A 19,225-nucleotide genomic window follows, 5' to 3' on the forward strand; every position below is an offset into this window, starting at 1 on the left:
AGCAGAGAAAACTGTGCGCTGTGAAGTTAATTAAACCCCAAAGAACTCACTTTCTAAACACATAGCTGTACGTGACTGTGCAGAACCTGTCTGGTCATGCCAGGTTTCTGAGGTAGTCAGCAGTTACACGTGCCTGTGTGTGGTTCAAGCAAATACGCTTTTTGCTTTCTTATAATATGTACTTTATTGAATAGCACCTGTACTGTGGGCGCTTTAACATTTTAACAGTGAATTCCAAGAAATGTGAGTAAAACTGACTTCTCCTAAATCATGCACAGTTTTAGTTTCTGTTTCAGAATCAGATAGGCACCAAAGGAAAGTTATGTGCTTCTATGCAAAGCATGACGAGTATCTTGTAAACCACAATCTTTCCTAAGAAGTGTATACTCCCTGGCTCTTGTCTACTAATATACATTTTCTAGCTCACTGAAAAGCTGCCAAATCAAAGATTCACATCCAGTAATTGAATGCCATTAGTCAGGAGAAAAGATCCCCATTAATGGGCTTGTTTTAATTACAAAGTTACAAAAGAACTGAAGTAATTTTAAAATAGAAAGTTCCCTTTCTTTGGGTGAAAGCTGCCTTTCATCTGTTCCAGGCTAATTCAAATGAGATATGGAGCTTTTCCCTTACTTGGCAGAGTAATGAATTGCCTGTTACCCTCTATGCAGATACACTGTTATGGCATAGGACAACATAAGAATAAGAGACATAAATTTAGGACAAGAGGTCTCGGTGTTGTTAGGGGAAGTCAAAACCTTAACCAAGGATGCTGGAGCGCAACAGGAGCAGCTGCTGCAAAGTGTAAAAGTCTTTCAGTTTTAGGTCTGCATCTTTTTTAAAATGAGATGAAGGGGGTAAATCCGGTCTCTACACTGGAAAGAGCAACTGCAGCTAAAGCTTTTATAACTGATGTCAATATTAAAATCCATCAGCAACAGGACATCCTGTAACAGTCCAATCTCCCTGGGCAATCTGTTCATGTCACTTCACTGGCACCATCGTTGGTGTTCCCCAACTGCTGCACAGTGATCTCTTGCTCTATTTCAAGGACATTATTCTTTTCTTCCTCCAGAAGATAAAGCACAGTTTATTGTCTGATTTACAGCAACCTTTTGCACTGAAGATGACTGTCATCAGGTCTCTACTGATGAACTCCATTTCTTTCACCATTTCCCAGAACCCAATTTCTAGATTTGCGATAATTCCTGGAATATATCTGTGTGGACCAAACCTGCTGTACTCTCAGCTTCAAAAGTATTCCTGTCCCCTGAAGCCTTGAGTATTACCAAGCACAATGAAAAAACTTCCCTAAGGCAAACCTTTGAGTAGTATGTGTTTACACAGGCCATGCCATATTTGCTTTTCTCTCAGCGTTCAGACCTTGTTGACTCAATTTCAGTTTGTGATCCAGTCCCGGATACTGCTGTGTATAGCTGCCACGTAGCTGTTTGTCTAGCACTTTAGACTCCTCTCTCATCCTCAAATGGGCTGCAGACCTCCTGACTTAGCATGAGCATGTTTGTACAGCAGAACTAATCTTAAAGAACTTTCTTATAAATGTCTCAATTTTCCAATTTTAAAATAAGGAAAAAGCCTTCCATAATTCTGTGCTCTGGAAGAACATTGTGCACATATCCAAAAGACATCTGCATGCAAATTTGTGACATACCAGCAGCAAAGGCTTCCGTATATATTTAAGATCAGTTGCTAAAAATAAGATTCCACAATAACTTTGTTGAAAGCTACAGTACATGAAGATGTTCTGACTTCTGCTCAGGGCTCTATGGTGTGCAATTGGTCCTTGTCCCTGTGGCCAGAGAGAAGTCATTTTGAATTGCTTTTTATGCAGATAAACTAACAAAGGAGAAATACATTCAGATTCTTCATCACTGAAGGCAGTGGAAGAGGATCCTTCTTTAAAACAAAATTAAGGACATGCATGCACACACACTGGTGAAGCAGCCTCACACCGGCCAACAAACAGATTAATGCTAACTGTGGACTTCCAAAGATGTTGTGAGGTATGCAGTGTACCTACTGGCAGATCAGACAGATTACAGAGAGGAGATGATAATTCCAGTTCAATAATATGTGTCTGGGAAAATATCTGTGGACAACTTTCCTTCAAAATCTTGACAGCTGTAAAGGTTAAGGGTTCTGTCATAAGCTGAGAAAACAAGCGGAGCACTCAATGTCTGACAGTGACACGCTGACACATTCCCAGCCTCGTCAGACTTAACTGCGCAAAGGGGAAAACACAAGATAGCTGCGATCTCTGCTGCTGACTATGTTTCTTACTGTGTATTTCTTGGTTTAACTGTTTCTGCCTAGTATTTTGAAATATAGCTGATCAATTGTTCGATTCTTTTTAAAACAAAAAAGTATTTCTTAGTCAGCTGTAGGATCTTAGTTCTTTAAGTATAGGACTTCTTCAAAGTTCTATTAAGAAATTACAAAGAAAAAAAATGTATTTTTGTGTTTTCTGGTCTCAGAATGTATTTCATTGTCAAGTGCTTAGAAACCACTTTGAACACAAACAAACAAAACTGACTGAAAAAAAATCAAAAAGTCTTTCTGGCTTGCTTCCTGCTGGCAGTCTGATATGCCAATCGCAACACTGCACATCTGGTTTAATAACTGATGATTTAAGGATCAGTGGGCACACTTTTCATACCTATTTTTGCGATCCACATGCAGGTACTTTAAAGGAAAGGTTAAAAAGTGAACTTTCACAGAAGGCTTACGGAAAATATAAGTGGAGAATACTAGATGAGATCATGCATAATAAACGTAATAAATGTAACAAATCTGTACATCAGTAAGTTATCTCTAGTTACATTTTGTTTTTTTCTCCATCATTAAAGTTATCATCAAAATAATTTACCACAAAACGGAATAATAAAGACTTTTAGGGAAAACGATTGCATAGGACAGCACAAAAAAAAACTGTAGAGACTGTATTTCCAGAGATACTGAATACCCACCATCCCAAATGCAGATATGCAGAAATGAAGGTGCCAAGATCAAAACCTTACTGCTAGCAGAAAAACTACTCTGCTTCACAGCTGGAGAGCATTCATTTTACTTGGCTTTGGCTTTTTTTTTTTCCAGGCAAAGATACTAATTTAACCTCCAAAGTGAGAGACAATGCTCCTATGTCCGTATGCACATATCGAGTTACACATCCACATCCTACTATCGCCAACAGAAAACTTTGAAAAAATTCCCCAATCTAAAATCCATGCCAGAAGTACTCATTTCTGGGAAATAAAGCAAATTGCCAATGCAGCTGACAGTAAAGACAATGAAGACAAAAACAGAGGATGAAGTGGCTTTCTTTAAAACAGCTTTGCTGACCCCACAGCCTTCAGTCTTTGACTCTACAGACAGCTGAGTAATATAAAAAGGAGAAATAAAATTAATAAGATTTATTTGAGAGGTTTGGGCTATTTTTCAACAGAGTACATTCTTCCACCTTCTTAAAAAAATTCCCAGACTTGAGACAAAAATCTCTTTTTAACGATCTGAATGCAGGCTTTCCCTTTCTGTTTTATAACATGGCAGCATTCCCTGTTATAAAAGTTTTGCAGGACATGAATCACTAAAAATTGTTTATAAATGAAGGCTGAAACCCATCTGGGAATCTGGCTTTCCCCAGTTCTGAGGAATTAATTTAAGAATTCACTAGCTCTCTTTTGGAAAGCTGATGAAATAATTCAAGTTGCCTATCTGCACCAGCACAGCCTCCTAATCTGCAGCACAGGAAAAGTAAGCAAGAAGTGTTAAGATATTACACAGTTAATGTGCAGGAGGGCACAGGGCCATACTATTTGTCCTTTCAGACATATTTTGGTGTGTTATTGTTTCTGCCAAGCACGAGTGAAAAACTCCATCCTCACCACTTCCTCTCTCTGCCAAACAGCAGCAGCATCTCAGAGGTGCTGGAAAGCCACCCCAGGATGCTCCCGCTCTGCAAGGTGGAGCAAGATGTCAGGACACAACTCACAAGCTCAACTCAATGACCAATGCTTTCACAAACTCATTTTGAAAGCTGCTGATCACCAGCACCACCTAAAAAGCCAGAGATTTTACAAAGATATTGCTGGATACAGCCATTTCACCTGGCTGAGTCTCAAGGACAACACAGCAGCTGCACTCACTTCTCAGTGTTACCAGTTCTTCCTTGCTATCAATCCCTGTACTGCTGAAAACAGCAGAAATACAACCAAGGGAGCTGCAGACTGAGAGCTGGTGGACACTTCAAAGCAGAAAAGCAGTATGAGAAAGCACCCCCACCTGGCAAGGAGACAAGAGAAAACTCTCTGAAAAGGACTTCCTGATGTGAGGAGGGTGATGCAGGTATTCTGTGTAACGACTGAGATGAGAAAGGGTTGAAGACATTTGATTAAGAAACCCATGAACAAGTACCACAATCCAAGGCTGATTTCAGGAAAGCATTTAGTTCCTCCTTGACATCACAACACAGATACATGTACAAAACCTGAGACCTGAAGATACATCTTTAAAAAGAAATGAAAATACACAGGTGAAATAGATGTCACATGGTTTAATCACAGCAATGGACACAATCTTGAAAAGGATTGGGAAGAACAATGTAAGGTTCTTCGTTAAGAAAAAAAAAGCTCACACACAAGAACAAACTAGGTAGGTGATAGACAGCATTGAGAAGAACATTTCTGCTGAGACAACCAGGCCGGAGAGAGGAAAGGGCAATGATACAGCAGTCAGGCAGAGCAGCGTACTGAAAGGGCAGAATAAAGCAAAGAGACGCTGTAGGAATCTATGGTTTATTTTTACCACAACTTAAACAGAACACATTAGATGGTATTTGGAGAATTCTCAAGCTAAGTATGTACCCTGTACAGTTTGCCTTTCATTCTCATTGAATTATTCCTGTTTTCAATTAATTTGTAGGCTAACTCAGGAACTTCTAGTTCTCCAGAATTATCTGCCACGCCTAGCTCAGCACACACATCAAGAGAGGCTCCCACCACAGATACTGCATCTGATGCTCCCAAAGCAGGATTTTCAGACGAACAAAGACACTTCCAAACAAAAATCAGGTCTCTAAATCCTGAGTTTGGAAGGCTCTGCTCATATCAATTACTACCAAGCACGTGGTTAACTACAAGCAAATCCATCACTACTAGGAACACAGCACTGTTCTCCAGATGGTAACAAAAGAAAACAAATTCTTCTGAGGAACACAGTGAACCCTAATATTACCAAAAATAGATTAAATGCTTTTGGGATATCTGCAAGCTTGTGCATGATTTACTGCTGCTACATATTAGGAAAATGTTATCATAGATAGAAGCTTACATCCTAAGCCTTATTAGACAGACATCAGAGGAGGCATGCTAGAAGGGCCTGGATTGCAGTAAGGTGAAGGCTGACTTCATGCTGCAGCCATTTCTTCAGCGGGGTCTCTACACCTAGCTGCAGAGTTCCATAAAGCTTTTAAGGACATCGCACATAGCATTTTGAGACCTCACCTCCTCATTCTGAGCGAATTTAACCTGGGAAGCATGTTCAAAGTTTATGGCAGGGTAAGAGGACAGGCAAAGCACTATCAGATACGCCTGACTTCCTTAGGAAGTCAGCTCAAATTAACAAGCACAGATCCTTCTTCCATAGAGGTGCAGATGGAAAACACCTAATCATTTGAACAAAGAACAAAGTGGAGGGGTGAAGGTTAAGGGACACTATTAGCCAAATGAGAAATTTAGCTTCTAGCTATTGTGCTGTGCAGTAGAAGGAAACTGCTAGGAGTCACTTACACACTAGTATTTTAACCCATTCAAAAACCGTCTTGACAATTACTGCAACAGGGGAATTAGTAATGCAGTAACGTGAAGGAATCTACTTAGGTTTCTGCATAAATCTGATACAGCTACACACATTTCCTGATATGCTTGAATTTAGTGACCTCACGGTCACACTTCCTTGAATTCTTGCACTTCACGACACAGCATGGTACAAGTACACTGACCAAAAAAAAGTCAAGTTAGTTTGCATGTGTATAGAACACTGCGTAACACAAATGCCTACGTCTATCCACCATACCTTTGCAATATTTAATACTGGGACAATGCATATGAGCAAATATATTCATATTTTTCATCAAATCCATTAAAAAACCACTCAAACAGAATAACACAGCCAAGATTTTCCTTTTCTCTGATGCTTGTGCCATTTTAGTGACACGTAACTGAAATAAAACACTAATCCACTATTCCAAAGCACATTTAATTTTTCAAGGCAACGTTAGTCTCTGTATAGTTCTCAAAACAGCACAACTTCAGAGGAAAACCCTGCCCACACTGTCATCTGTGCTTTACTCAACATGAGGTTCAAGGGCAGGACCACTGTCACTCACACTTTACGTAGGGGGTTGCAGTTAAAAAAGTGCTTAGGCAAGTCACGTTGTCCCTGCTGTTTTTCTTCAGCTTGCACACCATTATGTATAGATAAACATTAAAGAAGTTGACCTTATTAATAAAAAATTTCATTTTCCTTAATCTGGCACTATTCAAAAACTTATTTTGAACTATATGACCTTTAATCTTCTTTCCATCACCGGAAAAGCCTATTTAGTTTTATAAGAGAACACTGATAATTATTGAAGCAATTCCAAATTCTAAAAACAACCGGCAATGACTCGAGGGTTGGAATCCTTCTTTGTTTACAATGAAACCTGTGGTATTCAAATTGTTTTTAAGGTACAGTGAACTGAATCCAAAGAAATCTGGTTTCATGTGTACAAACAGTATACAAATAGATCAAATGCTGAACTGTGGCTTTCACATTAAATAATATATTGAGAATAACAGCAACAGTTATGCAATGTCCTTTCAGTGTGAATGTAAGGAATGAGAGTCACTTACGAGAAAGAAATTGATTTTTTAGTAATCAAGGGAATGAGCGATTCCTGAAACTACAGATCTATATTTTCTGATGAATTCCCATTACATTAATTATTTTTCTCATGTCTTTAAAACTCTCATACTTCCATAGTGAACAGCATGCTACCACAGGTAGGCTTCCTTCCCACTGGGGTGACTGAATGCTTCCCATTCCTCTCCACTGCACTCTTAACTAAGCTGGTATTCAAGTGCTGCTATTCCCCTTCCAACCCCTCCAAAGAAGGAAGACCTACAATTTATTATGACACTATGAGAACAAGCTTGTCCATGTGTAATTACATTGCAGTTGGTATTTATTTGAAAATTCAGTTATTTCACATACTGATTTAGTTGTTTCTTGTTCCCCTTCAGCTTCTCATTTATGCATACCACATGTATAGTCTCCTTTTGTGGCAGCAATGCGTAGGAATTAATCTTAAGTACTCAGAAACACAAATATTGACAGTTGAAAAGCATCAGAGCCAGCCTCCTTCCTAATTAACTTTTGTGGGCCCCAAGAGAGACCTCTGCTACACTATGGAGGACAAATATTAACTCTTGCACTTGTGCACACATATATGATAGCATAGCTACTGGAAATGGAGACTCCCTCTGTCCCATACACAGGCCTGCTCAGTCTTTCATGGTGCTGGTACTCTTAATTCTGTTGCTGGTCACAGCCATCATTGGAGCTGTGGACCCAGGAGACACTTCAGCACATCAAATCCATCTGTCTGAAGCTATGCTGCTCCCCTTTGTCATCTCTCCTCCTCTCACAAAAGTCTCTAGGTGCTTGGCAATGGACTTATGGTCTACTCATGGATCAGCTCTTGTAGCAGGACAGCTGGCAACCCAGAACACCAAAATAAACCAACTCATTCACGTTATCCTTTCTACACCTCTAGAAAACTCTCACACCCTGAAAATAGACGCACTGACAGCTATCCAGTTTTGGTATGCTGTTCCATGTCATCCTCAGCTCCACATTTACGTGTCACTTCCTTAACTGAACCCTACCTGAAATCACTGGCTGCAACACCAGTGGAACAAGATTCTGTTGTTTTACAATTAAATTAACATATGATTTTCCATATCGAATAATTTAGGATGAATATTCAGTTTACACAGAACATTGATAAATATATCTATACAAAGTTCATGTTTTGTTTTCCATTTTTGTATGATGACTTCAAATCTGATTCAAACAGCGACTCAGATGTTTTTTCACTCTTCATGAGAGTGAAAAAGATACTAAAAATACATCGCACATTTTGTTTTAAATACTCCAAGTGAGAAGTTTACATCTTATCTGTTGACTGAATTCATCTAACTTATAAAGTTTCTTGATTTTGCATGATAAATATAAACTAACAGCTCCTCAGCTGTTTCATGGAGTATCTCAGAATGGAATGAGCTGTTGTACAGTACTTTGCAAGGGGATCAAACGGTCAAACTCTGCAACATTAAAATACACAGCAAAAGAAACAAAGCATTAAATATTCAACATTTTAAAATAGTTAAGATGGCTAGGACTCATATGTATCATATTTACCCGTGAAGAACGGAGCAGCGCTTTCTGATATTCCTTTTAGTATTTAGCAAAAGCAGTGAATTGAATCCCTGACAATAACACACCAGCAAGTGCTGAGACAGCAGCGTCTGTAAGGCTAATGATGTTGCACCTAATTTAAAAATGAAAGCAGCTCACAGAAAATTGAGCCTGCTACTAATGGGACACAGTGAGTCAGTTTCACAAGTTTCTCCTGACCCGATTCAGACGTAGAATAAGAAAAATCAGAAATCTTCAGTCACAACTGCTCCTCATTTCACATCTTCACATCACTTTCACATGACTATCGCTATAACAACTGTAATCTAGATCTGCCTTTTGTCCCTCAATCCTTCCCTTCAAAACAAGATTATTCTAGTGAAGATCTCTGTTGTTGTATCTTCTCAAGGGTGAGCATAAAAACAGGCTGTGGAGAGGGAAAAACAACCTTGGTTTTACACATACAAATCATTCCAACTTTGCTGTCTTTGTTTAACAGGGCTCTTCCTTCCTGCTATTATTAGTAAATCTCATGGTTTACATCTCTTAGCATTGAGCTGGCAGATGATGTACAAAAGAAGGAGAATTTCTCACTTATTAGATTCTGTCTCCTATAAATCCTACATACCTACACACTGGCATGAAAAAATCTCTTCCTGCGGAATGCTCTTCATCCCATTTTTCATGCATTGCTGCTGATACATTTAACTTTTTTGTTTTGCGACTCAGCAATGAAGCAGCTATTGTTCCTAAACTGCTGAGCAAGTCCAACCGTGGGAACAAGAGATGTGCGACAGCACTCAGTGGTCTTGCTGGTGGCTACAGAAAGAGGTGTCAGGACAAGGGGTGGAGAAGGTGGGAGGCAAGAGGAAACCTAATGCTGCAAAGAGGAGTTAATGGGACAATTAATATTTTGGTGGAGTTAGAAGAAACTCATATTTTGCTTCAGTGTATTTTCACTTCTATTCCACACTTCCGTTCCTTAGGAAAACTTCCACTCCTTATGCATTTAATCAGATATACAGTACATGACTCACAAAGCCAAGCTTGTTCTTAAAACCTTACCTGTATAAATCCACAGAGCTGCAAAACATCTAATGTAAACTTCATGGTGTGAAAAACTGACATACCACTTTTGTTTTCCTTTTTTGTGAAAACTTCTTCTAAAAATCTAGTGCCAATCTCACCAGAACCCATAGTCATTAGAAGTTATGAGAACCCACACACCATTTAGAAACAGAACGACCTGAAACACCTTTGGAAAGTACTCTGCTCTTCCCAGTTCTGCAGTTTTCCGTACTAAAGGACTATAAACTGTATCTCACAAGAATTACATTTGCAAAATTTATTTAAATGACAATGCATATACCACAGGAGCATAAACATTTCACTTTAGAATATGCATACAGAAAGTCTTCGTGTGCTACAGCAGAAGATTGAAAGGATGAACTTTTTGTGGCAAGTACCCTTTTTTCCAATTACAAAAATTAAAACATTCCAACAATCAGCTCTCATTAGCAATAGTAAAATTTGATGCACTTTACCTCAAAAGGAAAGACCAACAGGATATGATTATTACCAATACTTGTTAAAATATTTTTAAAAGTAAACAGTTCTCCAAAGCTCTGGGCTTAGACTGCAGAACCTTCTTCTTAAGTCCCATGAACCATGCAGCCAAATGCCATCAGAGATCACCTGTGCCCTCTAAAGTGAAGGTGTTTCAAAGCCATAGGGTGCTGCTGGTGACTGTAAAAGTAAGTGCTGATTTACACGAGAAAACAAACCTCAGTAACCACATATACACGCATACTGCTCCCGACTATGACTAATTTGACCTTACGAATAAAGCTATGCATACACTTACATTTGCACTGCTGGCAGGAGCCCAGCTGCAGGAGCCTTTGATGGACTCAGTCCTCACTCTTCAGTGCTGGAGAGCCGAGTGCTGAAGCGGGCAGCCACAGTAGGTACCTGGAGTTAAGAGATTCATATATAATCAGTGGGGAAGAATGCTGCACAAGAGGTTCCATCAGGAAAGATCTTGAATTATAAGTATACCGTCTGTACTTACATGTGCAGTGAGAAAAGTTAACACTGCTCAGAGCCCGTTAATGACCTAATTCTGCAGGAAGCTATTGTAACACTGAAGGCTTGCTCCCATTATTGTCTGCATCTCCAACCCAGAGAAACCTACTGATTAGCCAATAAGCATACAGCAGGGCAAAAGGGTGAAACAAAAGAACACAACATTTTCAAGGATATGTCCTTCGCATATTAACACTACCTGCACTGCTTATTAGTTGAAAAATGGGGAAGCAATTGGAAAATATTCAGTTTTCAGAGTATGAGTTTTATAATCACTCAAATATACGTTAAAAGTCTCTGAAAAAAATGTCCTCACGACTTAGTCTGTATCAACGAGGCTACCTTATAGAATTCAAGCAAACACTGCAAGAGAAATACTAAACATTCACTGGCAGTGGAAATTGTCTAATCCAGTGCAGAATGAAATTTACATGCAGAATGAAATGGTTACATAGAGCAGGTCAGCTCTCAGAGATAATCTGTTGCTGCAAAGCTGGGAATAATGCAACTATTTAGTTTAACGAGGTTACTTGATCACACTTCTCAATTACATACAAAGAAACAAGATTTAAACATAGTCCATGATATACGAGATACAAAAGACAATGCCACATAGCGGGCCATCACTGAAAAGTGTTTTTTGTTTTTTTTTTTTTTTTGTTCTGTTTTAAATAAACCTAATTAAGCATTGGCAAAGCTTTCCAAGGATTGGATGAACTGCTTGACATCTTAAAGATAAGACTGGATGCACTCCTGAAGATGATTCTAAATATGGGCTTAACACAAGTATTTCAAAATTTAAGTTACAGGTTCATATTATACTAATGTCAGCCTAGATTAGCGTAAAAATCCCATAGATCTTACAACTGTAATTGTTTTAATACTGTTTTATTTACTTGTTTTATTACTGTTTTAATACTGAAGGAAGACAATATACAGTGGACAAACTACCAATTTTTAGGAAAGATTTAAAATAACAGTGGCATGGCAAGTTGCTGGATTTACAAGCACGCTAACTCCAATCATTTGAAACATGTAGTAACACTGAGCCAAAAATATCTTCTTTTGAAAAATTCCTATCATTTTGGAGAAGAAACGGGCCAATCACATTTAATTTGGAGGAGAAGGCTGTTCTATATTGGGAATTGTGACAATGCTATTCTAGCAGATGAATTATGAGTTACGTGCCTGGAGACCTGTGTACTAAAGACTTCTCATGGCTATGACCTTTGCTGGAGTACGGAGCAGGGGAAGGAGGGGAAGAGGAAGAGGAACAGGTCTACTCTAGGGAACAGATATTATTATCCTCATAACCAGCAGAAACCCTAACAGAAATAAAAGAAGTGTGTGACAAGTACGTGCATCTCACACACTGAGTACTTTGGTCCTCATTACTGCTAGCTCAAGACAACACTGAATTTTTGCTTTCTCTCTCTCTTTCTCAGTACCCCACCTAGGATTAAGCATTAAAAGCTTATGTCCTTAGTTTTGGCTCAAGAGTAGCTGTAAAACCACAGAGGTCAAATCTCTCTTTTGCCACAGATGCTGAACGTGATTCAAAACATAACATACTGTGGAAATTAGTTGTAGCTGGAACACATATAACTCATATTCACCTTTGGGCTTCAGAGCCTGCAAAAGCCCAACCTGTAAGATTGACCACTATAATTTTCTTCTGAAGTTCACTTGATTTAAGCAGCTTTTTTGCCCTGCAGTATTATTAAAACCAATTATTTGAGAAAGATAATTTGTAGCTTTGTCCTTACTGATTTTATAGTTAGGAGAGGCCATGAGATCACCCAGTTCAAGAGGGGCAAATCCATAGGCAGCCATGCAAACAGGGTTCAGTCCCATGGTGAGCGGCAGAGATGCCTTGGCACAAGAGCTTCTGGGTGACAGCACAAGCCCTGATCTGAGTGGAAGGTAAGCTGCCAGAATAAGGCAAATATCATCACACAGCCTCAGAAGGCAGCTACCTGCCCAAGCCAGGCTTGTGCTGAGCAGAGCCACACTTCCTCTCTGGCTTGTCCAAATCTGCCAGTCCTCTGGGCTCTCCAAGATACATGCAACTGTAGTGGCACTCTCAAATGCCCAAGTAACATGAAATGCAACTTTACAGAAACCATCAATACCAGAGAAGTCTAAACCACCCTGATAGACTGCATTAGAGATATATTCTCAGGCTCAGTCTAAATGTGGCAGGCTGGCTTGCCTTCATGGTGCTTAGGCCCATCAAATCCAAGACTGGCCACTTCACAGCAAGTGGCCCAGTCAGAGCCTGGCTCCAAACCAGCCTTTTGTGAGCTGCTCAAAGTGCTCCCCATAAAGAGAAAGCAGATTTAAATCTTTAGGCTGAAACATAATGCCCAAGGGAAAGACATGAGGAGCACGTGAGGGAACAAAACCAGCTGAGAAAGAGCTGGCTTGCTCTGCCCATGCTAGTCAAGCTTGTGACAAGTCACATCCACACCATCCAGAGATAACATTCAACCATACTACCCAATCAAAAGAGCCTAGTCAAAAGAGCCTGTGTCTCTCCCCTTGAAGGGAGTTAGTTAATTTATTCATGGAGCAAAACTAGTTTAGATGGCTGAGGCCCAGAAGTAAAACAGATTGTGTCTGAGCAAAACATCTCTGACCACCTCTGTAACTTAGACTCTTATTACAACTTTAAGCAAATAATAATAAAATTACACAAGCGTAAGAAACTTTCCCACATACTTTTCAGATAGCATTTATTATCTAGAGTACAAACACACTCCTGTACATAAATTCCATGACTCTGCGCTACAAATCGGGCTACCTTGATATTCAGTCAATACTACTGAAGCTATTTCCAGTACACCTAAAGCCCCTCAGTAATGCCCTAATCAAGAATGCTATACCAGTGAAAACGTTTGGCCGGCCTGGAAGGTGCTGAAGCATAAAAACAACCCAAAGAAAGTCCACCTTCAGCTATCAAAGACTTCAGGTGGCTGAGACTGGCTGGTATGCTGCACTCTCTGGTTTTGAAGGACAATTCCCCTCAGTTCCTAGGCTTACAAGAGAGAAAGGAGACTGCTCACAGACACACATGGCCCAAGAGATGGGGAAACCATCTTGCTAGCCCCACACCGAGCTGGCAACACAGACTGCCCATGCTCTGCTTTTTGGCATGGTACGAAGTGTGGCAGAAGAGGAGGGAATTGCTACAGTGCCCCCCTTGTTTCCAGGACACATGCTTTTATAACTTGTGCTCCCTGAGGTAAAAGGCATAATTTGGACTCCACAGCTGACAACTCAGCAGTTCTCTGCCTATGGGATAAGTGAGGGCTGCTTCTGTTGTAGCAACAATCTTTGTCATCACGCCAGTGCCAGCTACAGACAGTGCATGGAAAGCAGGGGAGACATATGCCCTTCAAAACCTTACACCCTGACCAACATTCATACCAATGGGTTAGAAGCTATATTTAGTCGAAGCGTTTTCTCCTTGCAGTGAAATCCACTGCTATAAGTGACTTGAGAGAGCAGCAGGGAAAGGCAGGCAGCGGTGAAGGGGCAAAAGCCCCTGCTACGAGCTCCTGGCTCTTGTAAGAAGAGCGAGGACCTAACAGTCACACACCTGGTGGACTCCCATCACCTGAAGATATAGGAATTACATACTTACCAGAGGAGGGAGGACAGCAATGATCAGCAATAGCCTGGTGGTTACTACAAAAAGCCAGAGTTTGAAACTGCTAGGTATCATTAATTCTAGGTAATATCTGTTGGCTCATAATTCAGTAAGCAAAGTGGACAAGGAACAAGGTAATCATTGTTTTTGTGGGTGGCTGGTATTCAAGCTGTCCCCCACCCTACACATGTGGGTAAGAAAGTAGCTCTAGCCATCTAGAAATTTATATGGCCCTCACCACTGCCATAGTAATGAGTCTGGAAGAAATCCCTGGAGACATTTAAGCACCTATAAAACCAGAATTTGTGATGCTTAGACCTAAAACAACACGTTCCAAAATTCCATTTATCTGCAGCTAAATATTAATAGGGAAAAAAAGGAGAGAGAAAAAGGAGAGGAGAAGAGAGGAGAGATGATAAATTATGTAAGCATCAACATGCATAAATACAGATGACCTCAAGTTTGATAAGACCAGAACACCTGCCTAACACTTATATGCTCAAAATTCACAAGGCAATTATTTTCTCACCTATTCCAGCCAATAAAACGTGCACAGAACAGGTCACATATAACCATCCAGCAGGAGGTTCCCCCAAAAAAGCAGTTAAGAAAGCTATAGCATCGTTCTACTTGCTGGGGTGGCCCAGTGACTGCAGAACATGCTGGGGTGTAGAAATCATCTGTGACCGTGCTGGACACCAAGAGATGAGCCATGATGGAGAATTCCCCAGTCTTTCTGTAGATGGCATTTCTCTTCATGGCTTCAATAACCTCTGACTCAGAGCAGGACTCCATGTCCTTGTGAGGGAGACTGGAGGACTATGGGCTCCAAGCTCTGCTCCCAGGGATTACTCATATCTTTTATATTAAGCTGCTTATGGATTGAAGTACATGAACTGGCCTTCAGGCACAATCACTTCTCATGCTGTATCTAGAAGAAAGTAGTTTATTTTTCTTATTTTTAGAAAGAAATTTGATACCTAACAGTCAAAAAGGATTTGTAACTAAATATCACGAGAAAAGGCGGCACACTAAAACACAAAACCATTGCAGGTAAATCTAGCCAGTTTTGTTAGCAGCAGTAAAACTCATTTCTGCACCTGCGTTCCGCATCTCAGTGGGCATGGATTGATGTCTAACCCAGAGTAACACAAAGTATCTTGTCTGATACATTCACTTAAACAAGTATCTTTACATCTCCTTCATCAAATCTTCCCTGTGCTGCTAAATAACATCCCCCCATTTGAGTCAACTCTGTATTCCAACATCAGTTTCAATATAAGATTCTGTTACAACTATGTCCTATCTGTATTACTGAAAATTGAACAAAACCAATCCCAAGAAGCTTCCTGATTTCCTTTTTCCCTTTTCCCTGAAAGCTGCCATCCACAGAATCACAGAATCACAGGGGTTGGAAGGGATGTCAAGAGATCATTGAGTCCAACTGCCCTGCTAAAGCAGGTACCTACAATAGGTTGCACAGGTAGGAGTCCAGACGGGTGTTGAATGTCTCCGTAGAAGGAGACTCCACAACCTCTCTGGGCAGCCTGTTCCAGTGCTCCGTCACCCTTACCATAAGGAAGTTATTCTGAATGTTTGTATGGAACTTCCTATGTTCAAGTTTTAGGCCACTGCTCCTTGTCTTATTGCTGTGCACCACCAAGAAGAGCCTGGCCTCATGCACTTGCTTCCCACCTCCCTTTAGATATTTATAAATGATTATCAGATTCCCCACTCCATCTTCTTTTTTTCCCAAGGCTGAACAGGTCCAGGTTACCCACTCTTTCCTCACAAGGGAGATGCTCCAGGCTCTTAATCATCTTTGTGGCCATCCACTGGCCTTCTTCTAGGAGATCCCTGTCTTTTTAGTTCAACAGCTCTTATAAGCTCATTACAATATAAACTGACTTTCAAAAATGTGAAGATTTTTGTTTTCATCTAGCAAATGTATGAACACTCCTTGGGTTACAAAGCAGTATGGTTTAATTTAGCATCCTCTGCTTTCCTCTGAGCACTAACACATAGCATAACTGGAAAAAAACCTCATTTACCTGGTCACATCATCTACTGAGTCATTTGCAGAAAAACATAATCCATCCGCATCATCCTTGTGATGCACTGCACTCTGCAAGATAGAGTCAGAATCTATAAAAATCTCCATTGTTTAAGACTGCCAGACATATTTTACTTGAGGTACCATTTAATCTTTCAGGTATAATTCCTACCAGCATACATCAACCCTTCTGCTAAATACATCATCTCTCATGGCACAAAACTCACTTTCAGGCTCCCACCAAATTAAACAATTCATGCTCTAACAGAGCTGTTTCTTATCGATGGTACAGACTCTGTTATAGCATTACATACAGAGAAGTAAATAAATCCATGTATATATCTATTTTGTTCACTAAAGTTCTTAGAGTAAGCCTGGGCTGCGTATGATGATGAAACAGACCTGACCTCATAACAATAGATGGTAACTCATCTAGCATGTGAAAATTAAAGTCCCATGAGCTCCGTGCTAAAGTTGCAGTAGCAGCTTTACCACCTGCGAAAATAAGTTTCTCTTTCTTGGAGAGCATCTCCACCCATGTGGCTGCTCCTGCGTATTCCACAGTGCCTGGTAAGTCTACAGGCATGCCCTCACCTAAAGGTTACATCTCTCCCTTTCCACAGCACACCTGCAAAGGGATTTTGCACAACATAGCTCCCCCAGTAGTGCTTGCTACCAGTTGCTCTAAGTGACTGAAAAGGTATGTTTGGACAGTGTGTAATGGAAACTCTTATCACTTAATAATGCTGATAAAAGTTTGCATAGGTGAAACAGTGATAAGATGAAAGGATGTGAAGTCTGAGTAAACAGAATGCAAAACCAAACAAATCAGGTTTTCTACTATCTGGAAGCTATACTCTAAAGCAGCTGTGAGGCAGTGATCTTTAAGCTCTCGATTTGTGGACATCTCCATCATACTCTGGTTTAGATACACATCCCTGCAGACCTGCAGCTTCCTGACGCTAGGCTGTTCTCTGCAGACTGAGCAGACCTCTCAGCAGAGACCTGCAGACGCCTGCCCAGCTAACAGCTGGCAGCCAACACTCAGCAGCAGCAACCAGCGGCAGAACGGCACCCTTCACTCTGCAATTCTCCCTGCATTTGCTTCTGCCTTTCCCACATTCTAATCCTTCCTTCATCAAACATTATTTTTGTTTTAAACTTGAGTCACTGGGGCCCAATCCAGGAGTGCTAGCTCTCCTTTATCACCAAAAGCAAATGGAATTCAGTGCTTATCTTTATCACCACGACCATATAGTATACAATGGTTGAGAAGTTAAGAACAAGCACACTTTTTGCATATTGACAAGTTTATGCATTTTTCCCCAGTTTGCACAAAGCTGTATTAATAAAGCACATGTGTGCTGACAGAATGACAAGAAACAACGTACTGTTCCCTTAGAGAGGGAATGTGGCATGACATGGACCCTCATCTTCCCCACAACTACCAGACCTGCTGAAACTGATTAACGGTCAGGGTCCAAGCTACATGCTGAGAGTTTAAGAATTTAAAGAGTTCCTTCACAGCAAAGAAAAAAGGCTTTCAGGTGTGATGTCAAAGAGACAAACCACATGGCCTTAACTTAAGTAACAAGCTAAACTTCAAGTACAGAAGAAAGCTGTCCATTCCCTGGGTGATGTGATGTCAAATTCCTGAAGGAATTCAACACGACATGGCCAACTTGGTTGTGGAAAACAAGTATCTGACTGTTTCTGCAACAGAAATTTTAAGCATGAATGTCTGGATCAAAGAATCAAAGGGAGAGCTCCTGCACATGAGCACATAGCTGAAGTCCCCCAGACACAAGGGGATTTCAATACTTATCTGAAGCCCAATTCCCATTTACAGCAAAGTCGCCTGCCATTTATAATTAGAAAACAGAAAAGCCACGTCTATTGCTAATTCTTACTGGAACAGCACACAGCACAACATGCCCCCTTCGAACTGAGTTTTAACACCGGAATGACATTTCTTCCAGAACCACCTTAGAGGCTTAGGACGATCTTTTTTTAAACACGCTCTCTAAAGGCACCAGAAATTCAATCCCTTAAAATAGAGGCGGCAAGCTGCCACCACTGTGCCACTGCCGGCGTGCGAGGTGCGTCCGGATGCTCCTGGCAGCAAAAAGGGCTCCGCATTCCCCTCCCTAGGTCCTATTTCTTTCCTTTTTTTTTGATTTTTGGAAAGATGCTACTTTAAAAAAAATCATAATAAATAATGATAAATAAAAACGCACGCAAGAAGAGGCATAAATATTTACCCACTGCTCAGTCCTTGAACCCACCAACTTGCCGGCCAGCAGAATGGGCTGTTGACACAACACAGCCTCTATATAACCGCCGGCTCCGGCCCGCGGCTGCCTTCCCAGTCGCTCTCCCCCGGGGGAACCTGCGCCCGCAGCGCCTGCGGCCCCGCCGCCACCTGTCCCCGGCCTGAGCCCGAGCCAGCGCGGGGAACACGGCCTTGCGAGGCGCCGCCGGCACAGCGGGAGCTCCGCGCCCCTCCGCGCAGAGGCACTGCGGGCAGGCAGCGCAGCGCGGGGCTCGCCACCCCCCGCCGCCCCGCTTCGCCCCGCACCGGCCCCCCCACCCCCGCCAATTGCCCCTCCCCTAGGCGGGTGGGGGGACGCGGGGGGCGCTTCCCGGCGCGGCACCCTCCCAGGTGCGAGCGCAGCCCCCAGCACAGAGGAGCCGCCGGCGGAAGCTGCCCGACCCGGGTCCGGCACTCACCCGCCGCCGCCTCTCCCTGCCCTGTGGCGGCCTCATGCCGCGGGGGTGTGCGCAGTGCCCGCGGCGCGATCCCGGGCGGCCCAGCTCCGGCGGGCAGCAGTGCGCAGCGCCGACAGGAAGGAGGGATGGAGCGGGGAGAGGGAGGGATGGAGGAGAGGGCCTGGCGGGCTGCCTGCGGGAGGAGCCTGCGCCGCGCGTCGCCCGGCGGCGCGGCTGCCCAGGCGGGA

General features: G+C 41.8%; 1 protein-coding gene across 4 annotated transcripts in view; it reads right to left on the reverse strand.

Annotated features, from left to right (window-relative positions):
• The window catches only part of LOC110389904 (leukemia inhibitory factor receptor-like), a 90,511-nt gene that overhangs the window by 35,820 nt on the left and 35,466 nt on the right, over positions 1 to 19,225 (reverse strand). The window contains exons 1-2 of one of the 4 annotated variants that reach the window (XM_021380966.1): positions 18,999 to 19,169; positions 10,343 to 10,449 (exon numbers count right to left, since the gene is read on the reverse strand). The gene's annotated coding sequence lies outside the window, so the exon portion shown is untranslated. Of the gene's footprint in view, positions 1 to 10,342; positions 10,450 to 10,549; positions 10,640 to 18,529; positions 18,749 to 18,998; positions 19,170 to 19,225 lie in introns of those variants that run through there. The other 3 variants (XM_021380968.1, XM_021380969.1, XM_021380967.1) reach the window with 3 other exon arrangements.

This window comes from Numida meleagris, chromosome Z (assembly GCF_002078875.1).
Source record: "Numida meleagris isolate 19003 breed g44 Domestic line chromosome Z, NumMel1.0, whole genome shotgun sequence".
Lineage (NCBI taxonomy): Eukaryota > Metazoa > Chordata > Aves > Galliformes > Numididae > Numida > Numida meleagris.